At 43.8% G+C, this 18,699-nt stretch overlaps 1 long non-coding RNA gene across 1 annotated transcript; it reads left to right on the top strand.

Moving 5' to 3' along the window:
- Positions 1–479: 479 nt before the first annotated feature.
- LOC119382349 (uncharacterized) lies at positions 480–11,754 on the top strand. Its single transcript, XR_005181502.2, has 4 exons — positions 480–567; positions 3,628–3,768; positions 8,319–8,362; positions 11,645–11,754. It is a non-coding gene; the product is annotated as an uncharacterized LOC119382349 (long non-coding RNA).
- Positions 11,755–18,699: the final 6,945 nt, after the last annotated feature.

The following is an 18,699-nucleotide window of genomic DNA, read 5'->3' as shown; positions in this document are numbered from 1 at the left end:
CTTTAACGCTCGGTTGATGTTTCGCCAGCGGAGAGCGCTCATATCGTGTAATTATTATCATAAATGCAAAATACTTCGGAAATAAAAATACGGAAAGTGAATTAGAACTTCTTTTGCTTTAAAAGGACACAGCCGTCCTAGACTATGCAAGTCTACGGCTTCCACGTTAGTCAACCAGTGCGCAGTAAATACTTAACCGCACAGAAGCTCACTTGACTCTCGGTCTAAATTTGCAGAAGAAACAGTACATAATGCCGGCAGTTCGTCCATTATACAGGCGTTCTTACTCCAGCGCGTCCAAAACGGTCGCAGAGTAGCAGACGAACAGGTTATAGGAAGCGCACCTACGGCGAGCGTTGAACGAGAGCGAGGACGCGCGCTCCATAGGACCCCGATATCTGGGCAGGCAGGGTACAGTAGGTCGTGCTTTCAACTTCCAGCTTGACGCTGTTGTTCATGACATTGTGAAAAATATATGGATATATGGGTGGTGATGATATTTAGCATCATCCGGAAAGTCAAGCATCTATATTTGGTCTACGACAATTTGCCTACTGGTCATCAAAGGTAAGCAAAACGCCACAGCATCCTGCACGGTCTTACGCGGCCCGCGTAGAAAGGCGAATATGTTTTGCTTTCACGGCTACCGCTGTCCTCGCATGTAGGAATGGCACGTGAGCTGCGCAAACACGGACCTGAGAGAACCAGACGACGTCGTCTTTACTGTTCTCGTTCGACGAATTTCCTCATTTCGCGATCGATTCATACGAACTAGCGCAGCTTCCTGTCGTTCGTTGTCTCTATGTTCACTTTTCGCTGGATTCTGATCGCATTCGTTCGTCCTCATCGTCAGTTGCACAGCGCATAGCATATTGCTTGGTTCGTGCAGGAAGAGCACAGCTTCTGGCTTAATGACCCGCCATCAGATGGGCCCGTGATAGCATTAACTGCCTAAAAATGGCGTTGACATGTGTTCTGCACCGCAAGAAGCCATTGAGAATCGTGACTGCAGAGACCTCTCGGCGTCCCACCGTCTGCTGTCGCTACTGTACTGGCGTCAACCATTGCTGTATTCTTCTCGGTGCACCCATGACAGAGACCAACTTCTGTTTGCTCAGCACAAGTGCGCAGTTACGACCATGCGGACAGCAGCTGTAGCCGGCGATCTCGAGCGGACATGAACGCGGTGGTTGAAAAACACAGGACGTACATTAATTGCTTATTTTTACCGGTGCATAAATTAGCACGTACGCGTGCACAACTAAAAACCCCGCGAAATAGGGTGGCCTTTACTCATTATTCACAGTGACACCACAATGGAAGCCAATCAGATTGTTTTCACGAATGAAATTGTCCGCCAAGCGAATATTTAGAGCCTTTAGACAACCTGTAATCACAAGGACCAGGCAAAAATGCATTTGTGCAGAACCGTCTATCTGTTCTATTATTTCGTTTATAAGTTATATAGAAAAATAGGGATTTTTCTATGGTCTTGGAGATGTTAGCCTGGTTTATTGGCCTGGCACTGAAGGTACTGGGTGATTACCATGGTATATACATTGATCAACATATTCAAAAATGTGCAGTTATGTATACAACCTGTCATGATAGTCTAGTGGTCATGGTGCTCAACAGCGGACTCAGAGGTTGCAGGGTCAAATTGGCCGTGACGGCCACATTTTGATGAATGAAAAATGCGAGAGACCTGTGTACTTAGATTTAGGTGCACATTAAATAACACTATAATAATTGTTGGGGTTTTACGTCCCAAAACCACAATATGATTATAAGGGACGTCGTAATTAAGAGATCCAGAAATTTTGACCACCTGATGTTCTTTAACGTGCACCTAATCTAAGTACCCAGGCCTCTAGCATTTCGCCTTCATCGAAATGTGGCCGCCGCAACCAGGATTCCATCCTGCGACCCTCAGGTCCGCAGTCGAACACCATAACCACTAGGCTGCCGTGGCAGGACGTACGTTAAACACCAGATGATCAACATCTCCGGAGCCCTCATAATCACAGTCTGAGTCTTTATTTCAGACATGCATACAAAAAAATACATGACTGAGGAGGAGGGAAAAAAAGCCACACAGTCGCGGCTTGACGTTCGCTTTCCCCCGTAAACATCGGTACTGCGGTATGCATGAAAACAAAAATAGCACAGGCTAATGTTATTGCAGAAAAAACACGGTGCACAATAAAATGCGTAATACTACAAATACATTATATCTCCAGATATACTCAAATAAAGTTGCGTACACAAAATATAATTAAGGTGGTGGGTAAATGCACACATTAACGGAATAAGTTTCGAAGAGAGTTAAAGGAATGTTCGCGTATCGAGGTGTGAGAAAATCCAAACTTGTTAAGCAAAAAAGGCAGGGCTTGAAAGCCGTAGTTAGTACATGGGTGAGGCACAGACCAGTACCCGTGGTGCCTTGTAAGGTAGTAAAGAATGTTGGTGTGGAGGCTAGCGACTTCACATAAGAACAATATGCCGTGTTCAATCTGTGATTTGTAGAGCTGTAAAAGACGATGATGGTACTATTGCACTCAGTATGAGCTACATCATGCGAGCACGTGGCCAAATGCTCTGCAAGGTTGTACAGTGGCGCCGATTATGGCATATGTTCGAGTTATCAGGAGAGAGTTTGGCTGTCCCGGCGAGCGCGCATCCCCTCCACTTGCTTTCACCCTCGCCCTCGTTTTGCCCTGAGGTGATATCAGCTTCGAAAATGATAACTTCGAGGGTGAAAGCAAGCAAGGGTGGGGGCGATGCGTGCTCGCACGAGCAGCCAAACTCTCTCCCGATAACTCGAAAGTACGCTGTGATCGGCGCCGCTGTACAAGCTTGCAGAGCACTCGGCCGCGCAATAGTACATGTTGGTTAAAGGGGTACTGACACCTTTTTTCGAAGGCGAATTTACTCTGCTATACAAATCTCCTGTATGCATAGATGGTTCTGAGCAAGTGTGAAGCTCAGCAAATGCCGATAAGGTATTTTAATTTGATATTAAAGTTAATTTTTCCATGGCGCACCTACTGACATCGACATTAGCTTGACATCAGGCTACAGCACAAATTCCGGTGACTTCACGCAGCAGTCTGGCTAGTTGTGATGACGTTAGGTACCAAAACTTCCAAGATGGCCGCTTGTGCGTCACCAATGGAGCCACGGTGCGGAGCGACCGTGGAAACGTCACTATATATTGTGCAAGCATGTGACAAGAAGCTCATACTGTGTTGTGATGTCAGGGTACAGTACGAACTGAAACTAGCTTTTAAAAACATACTGTAATTACTTTTTCAGGGCGCACTCGCGCTTAGCACCACCTTTTCTAGGCTCTTGAGGGCTTGACCCTTCATTTGACGCCAAAAAAACGACAACTGAAAATATTCGTGTCAGTACCCCTTTAAGTGCATGATATGATAGGTGGTAAACAGTGGTTCAGAGTGCATTCTGTAAGGCACGTCAGCAATCGCTCTAAGCACATTTTTCTGCATTGAAATTAGTTTACTAATATTTGTTTTTGTTGAACTTCCCCATACCAATATGCAGTATTTTAACAGTGATTCAAACAGGGCTCGGTACAACGTAAGCTTTGCCTTTTTCTGGCAATAGATGCTGGAATTTTTTCAAAACGCCAACTACACGTGCAAGCTTACTTTGAAGATGTTCTGTGTGACTATCCCATAGCATGAATACATTAAAGTAGACTCCAAGCATTCTGTGTTAGTAATTTCTATGGCATTCCCTCCTAAGGTAAGTGTGGCTCTGACAGAAATAGCTTGATTTTTTGCTCTGAAAAATGTTGCTTTAGTTTTATTGGAGTTAATAAGAAGGTAATTTTTAAAAGACCAAGTATGTAACTTATTTAGGATTCATTCACAAAACTTTATTAACAGTCCTGAAGCCCGGTCTTTTCAGACCGAGGCAGGCCGCGTCCACGTCGGCACCGTTAGGCCGAGCCTTAGGGCGCCATCGTGAACCCTCTGGACAGCCCGTAGTTGATCTTCATATGAACAGCTGGAGATCATCTTCTGCCAGTGAAGCCATTTTTCTTCGGGGTTGGCGAGAGTCGCGGGACAGCCCGCCAGCATGTGTCTGATTTCAATGATGCCACCGCATGCGTCACATTCTTTTCTAATTTCACTTTCAGGGTGAATTTTTTTTACAAAATACGGAGTGGGGTACGTCCCAGTTTGCAGTAAACGTAGCGTGACTGCCTGATATTGGCCCTATTTACTAAATCATCTGCATTTGAACCCGATAAAAATAAGCTCGTGTCCATCTGCGTACATAATATATTGGACACTAGTGTCTATTTCTATCAAATCATTAGTATAAATAATAAACAGCAAAGGACCAAGCAGGCTACCCTGAGGAACACCATGTTCTACTTTATTACAGGACAAGTGGTGGTTGTCGATAGGCACATACTGAGTACGATTACGCAATTACCTCGATATTAAATCCAAAGAAATACCTCGGACACCATAAGCTAGAAGTTTTAAAAAGAAGGATTTTATGATTAATTTTATCGAATGCTTTTGAAAAATCTATAAATATCCTTAAAGTAATTAGTTTCATTTCTATATTAGGAAGAATAAGTTCTTTTTGTTTGAGCAACGCAACTTCCATAGATGATCTTTCCCTGAACCCAAACTGTGTACTGGTTATTAGCCCATATTTTTCGAAAATTTTGAAATACACACATAAATAACTCGCTCTAATCCCTTGGAAAAAATTGGTAGAATGGATATGGGCCTATAATTACCGAGGATTTCTTTAGCACCTCCCTTATGGAGAATAATCGCTTTCACCTTTTTCATTTCTGATGGAAATGTACCAGTGCTGAGGGACAAGTTATAAATATCAGTTAGGAAAGGACAAATGACATCAAGGACATGTAACACAGGTCTCATTGTCAGACCAAAAGCGTCCGCGCATTTTCTGATTTTCATACGTCTGAAAGCGGCTAATGCTTCATCGCTATCACACTCGATAAGTGCCATGGTGTCCTGTGCTCGGTTTTTCATGTAATCGAGAGTGCTAGGGTCCTGCTCACTTTGAACAAGGGATGCAAAGTAGTCATTGAACTTGTCAGTTAGGTCTTTCCCAACATAGCTGATACTATCAATTGTAAAAGAAGCAGGTGAGCACGTTCGTTCAGATATTAGCAACATGTTTAATCTATTCCAGAGAATCTTTTGATCACTAATGCCTGAAAAATAAGCGAATGTGATACCCTTTTTTAGATTTTCTTAATGTGCCATTCAAATTATTGCGAAATTTTTTAAAAGCTACGAAATCGGGGTGTTCGCAACTGTGTAAAAACTTCTGATATAAGTTGTTTTTCTTGGAAATCATTTTAAGGATGCGAGACGTCATCCAAGGCTTACGGGCCTTCTTTGGTTTTTTCGTAACCCTGTATGGGAATGCCTTGCTGTAAAACATTGTGAAGTGTTTTAAAAAAAAGTTAAATGCCTCATCTGCAGTCATGTGGCTGTACAGTGGCGTCCAATCAAAATTTAATATCATGCAACGAAATTCTTCTAATGAGCTGACATTAATATTTTGTGTCCGAAATAACGGGTCATGAGTAATTTTGTTAGAAACCAAAGAGACGTTGCTCAACAGAAACACGGGGAGGTGCTCTGTTAATAATCCCTGCAGAAACACATTCAGCAGATTCATTAGTGATTATCAAGTCAAGTGCAGTTGCAGACGACGAGGTAACACGGGTCGGTACAGTGATAACATTTCGGAGAAGATAAGACTCAGAAGCAACAACTGTGTGCGTCCTGGAGAATTCTCAAGAATATTAATATTCAGATCACCACCAAGGAAAATAGTATATTGGCACTGACATGCAAATTCAAAAACACTTTCAATATAAGCAAAGAAATCTTCAATGCGACCACACGGGGGCAAACAAAGAAAAGTATTTTTCCAGAAAGCACAGACAGAACTTCATAATCAGGTATAAGAGCGCATAAATGTTCAATCGTATCCAAATGCATGTGCTTTAGCAACAGCAAACATATACCTCCACCACGTTTACCAACGCGATGCAAAGAAAAAGAATCATAGTTTTCAAGAGCGAAAGAATCATTCTCTAACATCCAAGTTTTGGTCAACATTATTGCATTAAATATGAAACTGAATTCGCAAAGAAACATTTCTAAAAGATGTTCTTTACCGCGGATCGATTGAATGTTAATGTGCAGCACTGATAATGTAGATTTAGTAACAAGTTTGCCAATGTTATTAGGGGAAACATGCGGGGAATCCATCGTGGATTAGGTAGTGTACAAATGGAATTATAGCATTACACGGCTAGTCACGTCGTTACACGGCCAGTCGCGTCAAATCTTCTGCACGTTGGATAACATGAGCTCGTTCCCCGTCAGCTTTCCGCATATAAATTTTGCCATCGTGGTGCCATGCATATTTAAGGTCACTGCCATCTGCCCATTGCTTCGCAGACTGCAGCAAAATCCAGTTGTGTTGTGTCATGTTCTCGGTGATTGACACATCGCGGTTTTGGGGCTCAACACCCCAATTATTATTATACACTGGCGTTATTCTTAATGCTTCGTTGAGGCCTGTCGTCCTTAGGAACACCAGCAGCATTTTCGTATTGCATAGCACACGTGTGGTACTTTGCCACAGGCTAGGAATCGCCTCAGCTTGAAACCTGGCCGATGTTGCAAACACTGTGCTTCCTTAGATTCAGTTGCTCTAGCTGTAGCAGTGGCAATCATGAAGCATGTGTTTCAGATCTTCCCGAGAATCGCATGTAGATGTGAATCTCGGGAATACCTGAATGCGCATATCGTGCCTGCTTTATCCTAGTGGTGTATAAAAGCTACAAGATAGGTCTATGTTGTGCAGTGGTCCGTACTGGCTGTCTATGTCACCCTATAAAGATCACTGCAGATGCCAAGCAGATCGCTAAGTTGCCGCATTCTTTCAGAAAAGCATAGCAATTGTCTCTGCCATAGTGTCAAATGCTCCTCTGGCAGCAGAATCATTATTAAAGGGACACTAAAGTGAAACAGTGAATTGGTTTATTTATATTGATAAATTGTACTCTGAGGACTCTAATGTCGTTAATTTCACCATCATAGGTTGATTAAGAGAGGAGAAAATAAAGGTCAAAGTTTCGTTTTTAAATTTCGTTCCGAAATCTCCGCATCTGACGTCGCGAATTTCAAATTGTATTTTTCATATTTTGGCGACATTGGCACAACGAAATTTCCTGAAACTTGGTATATTAAGTCTATGTCCCTCTTAGAGGACACTGTGCTTCATATTTACTGATTAGAAACCACGTAGGACCTAGTAGACGCCGCCAAAATCTATCAAGTCAAGCCGAATGGTACGGGAATTTCTAGGTGGCATCGCCATCTTCATTTGCTCTTTTCACATTTCCTTGTTTACAAAGCATCTTCTCGCGGGAAGCATGGTCATTTGGAATTGTGAAAGAGTAATTTACTAATATGAGAAAAATTGTTTGTCTCTTTAGTATCCCCCTTGCATACTGCAACGAGCTGGGGACCACTGAAGTACAACGCTGTAGTGAAGATTTTTAGCATTATTGCCTAGGCACCTATGTTGAGGACTAGTTGTTCTTGTGTGCACGACAACTTCCTAGAGTGCAGTGCTGCTCATGAATCTGACAATATCACCCTAGATTTGGGTCTCGGATCTATTATACAAGTGTGCTGCACCATGTAATCACGTCTGTTCATCATGTGTCCTAATACATTAAATGTAGACCATGTCCCGCATTCATCAAGGCAGGCAATAAAAAAGCACTAAGGTTGGAGGTTTAGGTAAGGACTAATCATATTATTCATACAACATTAAAGGGGTACCCAAATGCCTTCCCCATGGCTACTGATGTGTAAAGGCTCATTCACACCTGCAACTAGCACCAGTCACGCAACAATTTGCAAATGGCGACCAAAAACGACTCTAGGTAATCAATGTTTACATCTGCGTGCGACTTATACCTATTGCCACACAGAATTCACGCATGCTTGCATTGCCATTGCCCATTAAAATAAGCTGACATTCTGTTCCTGCACATCTGATCGGCTCAGAAGTTTGCAACTGCACTGAAAAATTGAGCATCGAGCGACTGAGTCAAAGCAGACGCTTGGCGACCAAAGCAGCCATTTGTTTGCGACTAACTTGGTCGCACAACCGTTGTTAGTTGCACGTGTAAATGAGTGTTAACATAGCAGGCCATATTTTCACATTGCCGAATTGACCCATGTGCATTATCAATTTCTTTCTGGCAGTCCTTTTTACCTGGCTAACCACTGTCTCGGCATAACTTGACATGGTATGTGTCTCCATGCATCGGAACTTTCTTTAATATTGTTGCCAACTCCATGGAGAAATAGCCTTGTTTAAAACATTCAAGTTCATGAGCATCCGTGAATAGTGCTGTACGTTCTCAAATGTTGAAAAATGCTAGCGATTGTGCTGAATTGTGTGGCAAGTCCTGCATAAATATTTGACACATTTGCCCTGTAGATTATAATGAAATCGTTGTGTTCTCTGCTATTGCTGTGGTCTGGTGTGTGCTCTTGTAGCTGTGTAGGAATCGCGTGCGATGCAAGAATGGTGGAAACACGAGGTCGGCTAGTGATGGTACATGTTTGCACATAAGGTTCCTAAGTCACATCACATTCTCTCTTTTTTTTTTTTTTGGCCTGGAAATAAGTCTCCACAAGCCTATGTCAAGGCTGTCCGCAACTTCCCACTATTCAATGACTTAGTCAATGAATACATTCTTGGACCCAACCTCATAGCCTTCCAGTGTGGAGCTCCTTATACTATTCAGTGAGCATCTGCAGAACAATAATAGCCTATCTAATGAAATTAACTGGTCATCAGAAGCCTAGGCCACCTACTGATAATTGTCTATTTCACATGTAAAAAGAACAATTATTACATCCAGTCACAATTATCAATCGTTTCGCATCTACAGGTGTGACCTAAAGCCCCTCCATGCGCTTTCCGCCGGCTAGGTTATGTAGTGCCAACCCATCCTCCCCCTCTCCCTTTACATCGGTACCCCACCCAGCGGAAGCAAGTGCTGCCATTATGTTTCTGCTGCTTTTCCGGTTGGTGCACCCACCCCATGCCCGCCCATGCCCTCGCAACACAGAAACACCGAGCAAAAACTCATTCGCCGGCACACAGTTCCGAGATGAACCACAAAACAACACTTGCGAAACTGAGAAGGAAATTGTATTTGCTTTCTCGCGTGTGCACGTTCGCGTGCAGAAACAAGATGGAAGGAAAAAGCAGAAAGAAGTGACTCAAGAACTTCCTTCCGGGAGCTCTGAAACCAGAAATGGGCGACGGCAACGAAACAATGGATAGTGCTATTTAAAAAAAACGGCAGCAAACGCGATGGAGGGGCTTTAGTGTGACCTAGTTGGTTTGGTATCGTGCTTTCACTCCAAGATGGTACATTTGAAATGCAAGACAGCAATATTAAGCAATTGGGTATTGATTTATTTCTAGAAGCGATCGAAACAGTACCACACAAAAAACCATTTAAAAGCAACATTCCATGGAAAGCAACTTTCCAACTTGCTTAAAAAAAGATTTTAATGTGCTCACATGTTCGCAATCTCGACAAGAAGCTTCAGAAAGAAATTCCACGCACTTCCGAAGGCGCAGTGTCATGCTCCTGGTGTGACATATCTGTAATTACTGCTGACGCATGTATAACAGCCAAATCCAAATTCTACTCCTGGATACCGGCTATTTAGATATTAATTGCAATGTAGCTTTGGAGTACTTGGTGACATTAATGCACTGACTGGAAATTGTTAAAGGACCCCTGACACCAAAATTGAAACCTCGAGATCTTTGTGTTGTTTGACTTTCCTGTATACGTGGGCACATCTGACCGATTATTAGTGACGAACGTTGCCTTTAAGATATCTTAATTTGGTTTTAAAGTAAGCGTGAGTGCTCACTTGAGTTGGCTGCACCTTGCGACATCCTGGTATGACGTAGATGGAGGCCCCGTGTGACGTTCCAAGTGTAAAGCAAGTATTGTGGACGTCACAGAAGGTTTGCGGGGCGCACGTGCACAATACGCACAATACGACGACTGGCACCCGGCGAGGCCTATTGTTACGCACCCCTCTGGCTCTGTTGTCGGGCTGCTCTCGAGGTAGTTTTCATACCGAGGCACCCACATACTTTCAATCTCTACCGCGCTCGGGGCCCCGATTTGAAAACCGCGCTGTCAACGTCACCACAGCTTGAGTGCACGTGGTCTTTGACGCTCCCCCGCATGGGGCGCCAGTTTCTTGTGGTTTTTAGGCGGGCGTTTTGAAGTGATGCTAAAATGGTCACAATTAACTACGCTAGAATTAGTTGTACGATACGCTAGAGCATTTACGATTTAATTTAGAGATTACCAGACACAAAGCTACAAATTACAGCCAAAAAGTCACCAACAAAAATTTCGCTGTCAGGGGTCCTTTAAGAGTAGGCTCGACCATACAATCAGTAGCAAACAACTGCATTTTTCTCAGTTCTGCTGTGGACTTGCCTTTTTTAGAAAGAAAATGCCACATATGATCCATGCCATGTGCAGTATGAGGGTTCTTGCTTTCATGTGATCACACACTTGAATAGATGGGCATTCCGTATACAGCTGAACCCCTTTATAATCATATTTAAAGAAAAGCGGCGCACAAAAAGACGGAGACAAAGAAGAGAACCATACACAGTCTCCGTCTTTTTGTGCGCCGCTTTTCTTTAAATATGAATATACACCAACTCGCCCAACTTTCTATTCTGTTACCCCTTTATAAGAAACACACACCTGGGAATAGTTGTTATTTCTCATATAAGGTGTCTCTTATAAGCAGGGTACAATGTTCTCATTTTCTGATCAACCCCTATTTTGATGTTGGGCACAGTGGTGTCTTTTACAAAGGGGTTGAAGTGTAATCGCCAGAACTGCAATATGATCATCATGTGCATCGTATTTGGGAACTCCGAATTAATTTTGACAACATGGTATCACATGGACCACATGGTTCGTCAACGTGCACCTAAATCGAAGTGCACGGGTGTTGTTGCAACCTCAAGCTTAGCAGCATGACACCTTATCTTCCAAGCTACCAAGGGGCATGACATAATTGAGTGACACTTGTTGGTGGGCTAGTCATTTTGTACTGCTTAAACAAACCACAATACAATCATGATTTAGTGAATAAAAAAGGAATTGGGAGGGGGACAAGCAATGAGAGTGCTTCTCTAGCTTGTTCTCCTCCGAACTCTTTCTTTTTTTAAGTGCTAAGTCACCATAGTATTACGGTCTGCTTAGACAGTGATGATTGACTAACATGTAAACGCACACATAAACAGTAGAGGAATGAGCAATGATGATCGAGTAAAATGAGGAGACTGTTGAATGCAGGCTGCTGGAAAAATTGGTTTCACTTGTGGATCTGATGATGGTCCTCATTTCTGTGGCTGGCGTATGAAGAGTAAGGTTGTGTACTGTTCTATCTACCACAGCTGAACAAGCTTGCACCAGAGCGCGTGTATGGTCATTTTACATAAAAGTGTTTGTTCACCTTTCCAGCTTGCAGATATTGAACAGCTGATGGTGCGACAAGAATCCCAGTATCTTCCTTGCTGTACATTTTGAAACAATTCTTGAACATACAATTTCCGTCGTGAAGTGGTACATCCTTTGGACATCCTACTGTGTTGCTCCTGAAATGCCAATAAAGATTACAATGGAGAAAATATGCTTTTTTTTTTATTTGAAGACATCATTCAAAGTGCATGTCCAGGCTCTAAAATTCATATTGACCGAGCATACTTACTGAACCAAGGTGCCCAAGACTAATTAAGAACTTACAATTTAAAGCCATAATCAGAATAAGCATTCTAAAAAACTTGGAGGATGCTTGAGTTATGCCTTCAAGAGAACGCGATAGCGTAACCGAGGCCCGTACGCATTGCCTTCAACCGTGCCTCAAGGAAAGGATTGTCTGTGCGGGTAACATTGGCCGTTTCAAACTATGCTAGAATGCCTACTTTGCAAGTACAGTTGCGAAGTGCCCACTACGCCATAATTCTTCCTTTTGCAAATCAGCAAAGTACCCACTGTGTACATATGGAGGTGTGCATAAGGTGCCACACACACCTGCCCAACTGCACACTTTGTAATGGGTGGTAAGTTTTAGACCACCATTGCACCATTCTCATGTTTTGACACCAGGTGCGATTCTATGATTCTGTCACGCAATATTACATGCAGTTAAGGAGACTCCAACTACTTGACATTTCTGTAGCGTTTTTTACGAAGCAGTTTCAAGCACTGACATGGCTCCGTGATAGGACACCTGCTTGCCGCACAGAAGGCCTGGGTTCGATCCTCATTTGAACCGAAGATTTTTTAATTATTTATTTAATTGCATCTATCTCGAATTTTCGCACACGGACAACGCTGATTTTTCGGTCACCACCAATGATGCTGACGCCAGAATTTCTGCAATACAAGCTCTTTAATGCTATTGCGTTAAAACTATTTCCCAAGGCTGTGAAATAAAACCATGTTTTACGTCAACTTTGACAACAGCAGTATGCATGGGCACATAGTGCATGTTGACTTTGGGCAGCAGCTTGTTATCGGGAGTTTTTAGAAATTTTTAACATTAATTTTTATGCATGTGACCGTTCAGTGACAATGCCCATATGTAGTAGCATAATAGGGTTTCATTGGAGAACAATGGATGCCCCACAGCGGTGTGGTTGCAGATGTTGGAAGCCAGCCACTTTTGTGTTTTGAAGAATGCTGAAGCAAGGAAATACATTTTTTTCCAACAAGATCTGTGCACTGATTGGTTGTGCCACTTAAAGGTCCCATTCTTGCACATACATAGGTACCTTTGACCATGTATTGGACATAGCACGAGTGCCTGAGTTAGCAACACCTTGTGACATCATCATTGGTACGATGCATTTAGTGGCTGCTCAAGCTCACTGTGACAGTTCACCTGTTCTGCGAGTATACACTCTAAGAAAATATCGAGTATTTGGGGAGTATTGCTGCCACACAACTATAATCGTCATCTGGCTTGCTCACGTTTTCTTTCTTGAAAACCTGGCTTTCGTCTCTCTCCTGTTAAGAATGCTATGCCACACTGATAACGCACGTGCCGTTCGTGACCGGGAAGTGCCGGGACCGCGGTGATAGCGCGAGGTGGATGACGATTATAGTTGCGTGACGGAAATACTCCCCAAATACTTGATTTTCTCTTAGAGTGTAGTCGATGTCAATGACAGACGCGTCACAGCGCACACTGGCGCATGCCATGGGCTATCGTCATTCACCTCCCTTGCTTTGTTCTGGGGCTGCTTTCTAGATGGTTCTGGCTGCTTACGCCAGCGGTATTTTAAACACTGCTAAAAATAAATGAACTGGACAACACAGGAAGACTAGACCAGACGTCAACAGAACTGCTTATTCTGCAGTGTCCGCCTCAGCTCAAAACACAAAGAATAGAGATGATGATGGCTATGTACAAGTGAGAACTAATTTCCCCCCTCTTCGAAGTGGCCAGCCTGGCCACAGCTCAAAGATCGGCTGAACGAGTAATAAAAGGCTTGATGTGGGGGACGTGAACAATTTCCGTGCTACAACAGCGGTGGTCAGTGATGGACTGAAGTGGGGTGACGAGATAGTTCACTGGGGAAGTTTGTCGTAGAACGGTGTATGGGCCAATGTACTGGTGAAGAAATTTCTCGCATTGGAGGCCGCAGCGTCCCAAGGCATTCCCGCTGACCTCCTTTAAGCAGCGTAACCGATCTTTGGGTCGGTCCCCTCTTTTGGGTGAAATAAAGTTTTGATCATCATCATCGCAAAGTCCCGACGTTCGAATCGGGGCCCATAGTAAGACGTCATCTTTGGCATGAAAGGCCATGTCACATTGTTTACTATTGCAGCGATGTTTGTGTACCTCTTGAGTAGCTTCCGTGTTTCGACAAGCAATTCTACTTAGGACTACCTGTCCTAAGTAGACGTACTACTTTACAACTTCCAGTGTCTCGCCACCTATCGCAAAGCGCTGTTCTCTGCCGAGATTGTTCCACATTACTTTAGTTTTATGCATATGAATTTTCAGACCTACTCTTCTACTTTCCGTATCCAGTTCAGTAATCGTGAGCTGTAATTCGTCTCCCACGTTACTCATCAATGCAATGTCATCAGCGAATCGCAGGTTACTGAGATACTCTGCATTAGCTCTTATCCCTAATTCTTCCCAATCTAGGGCCCTGAAAGCCTCCTGTAAACGCGCGGTGAATAGCATTGGAGAGATTGTGTCTCCCTGCCGTAGGCCCTTCTTTATTGGGATTCTGTCGCTGTCTTTATGGAGGACTATAGTGGCTGTGGATCCGCTGTAGATTTCTTCCATTACGTTTATATAGGCTTCGTCGATGCTTTGATTCCGCAGTGCCTGCATGACTGCTGATGTCTCCACCGAATCAAATGCCTTCTCGTAATCTATGAAGGCTATGTATAGGGGTTGGTTGTATTCCGCGCATTTCTCTATCCCCTGACTGATAGTATGAATATGGTCTATTGTTGAGAAGCCTGGTCCTTTGGTTGATTGAACTCTAATGTCGTATTAATTCTGTTAGCAATTGCTTTTGTAAATAGCTTGTAGACAACGGACAGTAATCTTGGAAGAATGCCAACATCATCTTGATTCATAAGAAAGGGGACGTCAGGGACATGAAAAATTACAGGACCTACACTGATTGATGATCGTTCTCAAATACTTTTTGTTTGTCCGCATGCCTTTGCAGATTGTCGCCCTACAGGAGAATAAAATAAGGACAGCTGGTCGTGTGCTGGCACGTGGTGGAGCAGATCTCAACCACTCCGCACACTTGGTCTGTTGCCAACAGCGCACTTAATGGAGCTCGACCCGTAGAGTGCGTTGCGGCCGCCAGCGATGGCATTATACGAGTTGAGGGGGCAAAGCAGTGGCAAGAAGAAGGGTATAACTATAATTGCCCGTAGCTGCCTTGATACACGGTGCGTCGTTTAATTCGTGGTGCGAATGATTTGATGATGCTGTAACCTGAACGCCGACAAAATTTCAAAAACCGTTTCAGGGTACATTTACAGTCAAGTGTGGCTCTTATCCCACTCGAAATTATCTTCGTGAATATTTTGTGCAATGCTGAGGTTGATCTGTCTGTAGTTATTCAAGTCTTTCAAGTCTCACTTTTTTGTATCAGTAAAATATTGGTGTTTTTCCAACTCTCTGGTACATACATTCCAATTCTTGCATCTTGCCGTATGACCGTGGTATCATTGTGGCGTCACTCTCGGCGCACCCGTGAAAAAGACGGCGACCGAATCATCCGCTTGAGCACTGCAGACAAGCGTGATTCAGACTGTACGACAGTACCAATAATCGCGAAGTTGACAACTAAACATCGCCCACCGCGCCGTTAGAATAAAACGCTAAGTCGCTTCTTTAGCTGTTTCTTGTTTACAAATACCAGGTCTTCATATGCTCCCGTCGCCCAACAGAATTATACGATTTATCACCGCAGGGCAAGGTATGTAAGAATTTACCTTGAATTAGCGAAAGTGAGCGCATTTCCTACTAGTTGATCAGATAACATCCGTAGTAGTAATCACTTAGGCCAAGAGGAAAATTGGACGAGTTGGTGCAAGTTAACCATGTCGAACTGTAGTGCATGAAAACTCACGATCGGTACTCACTCGCGCAGCAAACATTTCCTGCTCGCGCAGCGATCGTTGGTGAGCCTCTTGTGCCTCAGTTCTAAATGTTTATCACGCTCCGAATCCACATCGTAAGAACCACAGCATATTGTCACGCTTTCTGGTATGTAATTGATAGACTCGGCATTTCTAGCTGACAGAGACAAAGCTCGCAATAATGGAGATCACTACTTACTCAATTGTGGCAAGGCAGCGCACTGCAGCATCCTCGCCTTCGACGTCCAGGTCATGGATGTTGTTCGAGGTAGCCACGACGAAGTCGCTACGGAGCACCGGTTCGCGTACTACGTTGTCGAAACGAAAGCTGCCCGACTCGCGGTCATCGTCGTCGGTGTAGAGACAGGAGACGAAAGCCCAAAGCCCGTTCAAGTAGTTCAAGCGTGCATCAGCCGGTGGAGCGACCGTTCCAAAAAGCACCGCCAAAAACTAGAGAGAGATTTCGATCATTTCGTCCCTAGGTCACCTAGGTACCTAGCTGACGGCAACAAAAGAATTCCCCGACAGCCGTCACGAGAGGGCCACCCAAGCGCTATAGCCGAAACATTAATAAACAGGAGTTTATCGTAAGGTTTTTGTTGTTGTACAAAAAGCAATGATTTCTTTTATTGTACTCAGACGTAGCAGTAGTTAGCGTGTTCGCCTCTTACCAGTTTTTTAAATATAAAACCGGAACTTCCGCTTGTGTACCGTTTAGGCTACGGAAACACGCTTCCGCGTAGCTGGCTTAGGTTGGTAGATTAAAACTAATTACTACCGTCAAATATAGCGAGCGTCTGAGGGTCTGGCAACACTGGCAATGATCGTTTTGTTCCATCATGGCGGAACCCATGCGGTTATAGGTTTCAATGCATGGGCCCTATGGGGCCCATGACTCTAGAGTCAGTATATTAAAGGAGTACTGACACGATTTTGAAGTGCAGCAAAACGGACGTTTTTGGTTTCCTTGGCGTGTAGTGTTAACGCTCTCCCCGCACCGCATCCGGGAAACACGTATAAATATTTAAGTTTGATTTTAAAGTTTTCATCTCCCAGCATCTGCAAGGCAGCTTCACTGCATGGAGAGCCCTATGACGTTTCAAGTCAGCTCACTTGGTTTGCGAAGTCTGGGTTCTGCATGCAGCCTAAATCACAGAAATCGCTGTCGGAGGCACTGGACGACAGTTCACTCATCATGAACCACGTTCGACTGACAGCAAAGGACAGCAGGTGCATATTTCGTGGGTTGCAGTCTGCCTGTGACGTCACGGGCAGACTTGACACGTCACTATGAAGCCGCCCTCTCGAAACCGAAACCGAAACTGCTGGTTGAAAGAAGCGGTATTAAAAATATATGCAATGCATCCCCAGGCACCACGACACTCTTTTTAGGGTTCTCGACACCCGTGCTTTCATTTAGAGCAAAAACCCGAAAAATTTTAAAATTCATGTCAGTACTCCTTGAACTCTATGCCTTACCCCACCTACCGTCTCTAGAGTGACCTAGAATAGGGGGAGTGTCCAAAGCGCCGGCTCCCGCGTGGGCCTTTTGCCGTGAACTCCCGCGCCGCGCCGCTGCTGCGCCGGACCCGTGGGCTTTGCGCGCTCGGGAAGCGCGCGGAAAGCGAGGGGTGTCTGCTACGCGCTGTAGTTTTTCGCGCCGCGGTTCCACACAGGGCACTTGAAGTCTGCTTAACTTTTATAATGCGGTGCGGAATGGAGCTTACCCATCTTTAAGCGTTGTGTTAGTGCTGCGGCAACAACAGAATGCAAAAAAATCACGTGTAAAGCGGCATCAGCGTGGTCTAGTTCCGCTCACAAAGTTCGAGAACGTTGATGCGTGTGTAAAAACGCGCAAAACGGACACGCACAAGCAAAGAACGAAAAAAAAAAACCTTATTCGCACGAGTAATCGGGCAATAGCATCGCGCATGCACGAATTAAGAGTAATAAAAAAAAATAAATTGCACGCGCAGTCAGCTGAAATAATTGCGCGCAGTGACCGCTTCAGACTACGAACTTTGTACTCATGGTCGCCACTGGTTTGCTAGCCATATGCACACCGCTTTATTCGACAATTGATTAGCCTCCAGCCCTCCACTAGCTCTTTATTATGGACTGAGCACACCGGGAAGACGCAAGGGAAACAAAAAGAAAAAGAAAAAAAAAGAGTAGAGACGGCCATACGACCGCAATGCTGTTGGCTTATTTTTGCTTCTGAGGTAGCGTACAACAAGGCTCACCGTGCGCAAACATTTGAAAGAAAAGCAATGCCAGCTAAACTAACCTTATTCCACAAGTTCTTGCATAAAAGGCGTAATATATAAAATGCTTTACAAATATCCAGATATCATGATACAAGTTACAAATGCCCCCATTCTTGCTGTAGAAGCTGCTTGAACCGAAAATACGGTAAGACATTGACAAATAGAAGTGTAATATCTCAATCACTTCAGAAAAATTGTTCAAATGCAGATATCCCTTATGTACCTAGCCTGAAAAATGCAACGTGCGATAATATATATATATATATATATATATATATATATATATATATATATATATATATGCATTGGATCGCTGAACGTTAGTTAGTATAGAACGTTCGCGCGAGATGCATGCATTGCTCCAAGCATTCATCATACAAAATGAAAACAGTTTCAAACAACTCATTCTCAACTTCAGATGTTTTCACGATTCTCGGAGGTTAGCGTTCGCCCGGTTCAGAGACTTTACAAAAAGATGTGGACGAGTAGTTACATAAAATACAATTGTTTCCGCGGCAGTTGAGTGCGCGCCAACAGGGCACCCGACCGCAATTTCCCGCTTTTTCCTGATGACCTCAATATAGCGTCCACGACAATTTCGTGCTGAAGCTCCGGAGTACTTAA

This window comes from Rhipicephalus sanguineus, chromosome 2 (assembly GCF_013339695.2).
Source record: "Rhipicephalus sanguineus isolate Rsan-2018 chromosome 2, BIME_Rsan_1.4, whole genome shotgun sequence".
Lineage (NCBI taxonomy): Eukaryota > Metazoa > Arthropoda > Arachnida > Ixodida > Ixodidae > Rhipicephalus > Rhipicephalus sanguineus.
The sequence above is the reverse complement of the archived record's forward strand: the minus strand, read 5'-3'. Positions and strand labels throughout refer to the sequence as shown.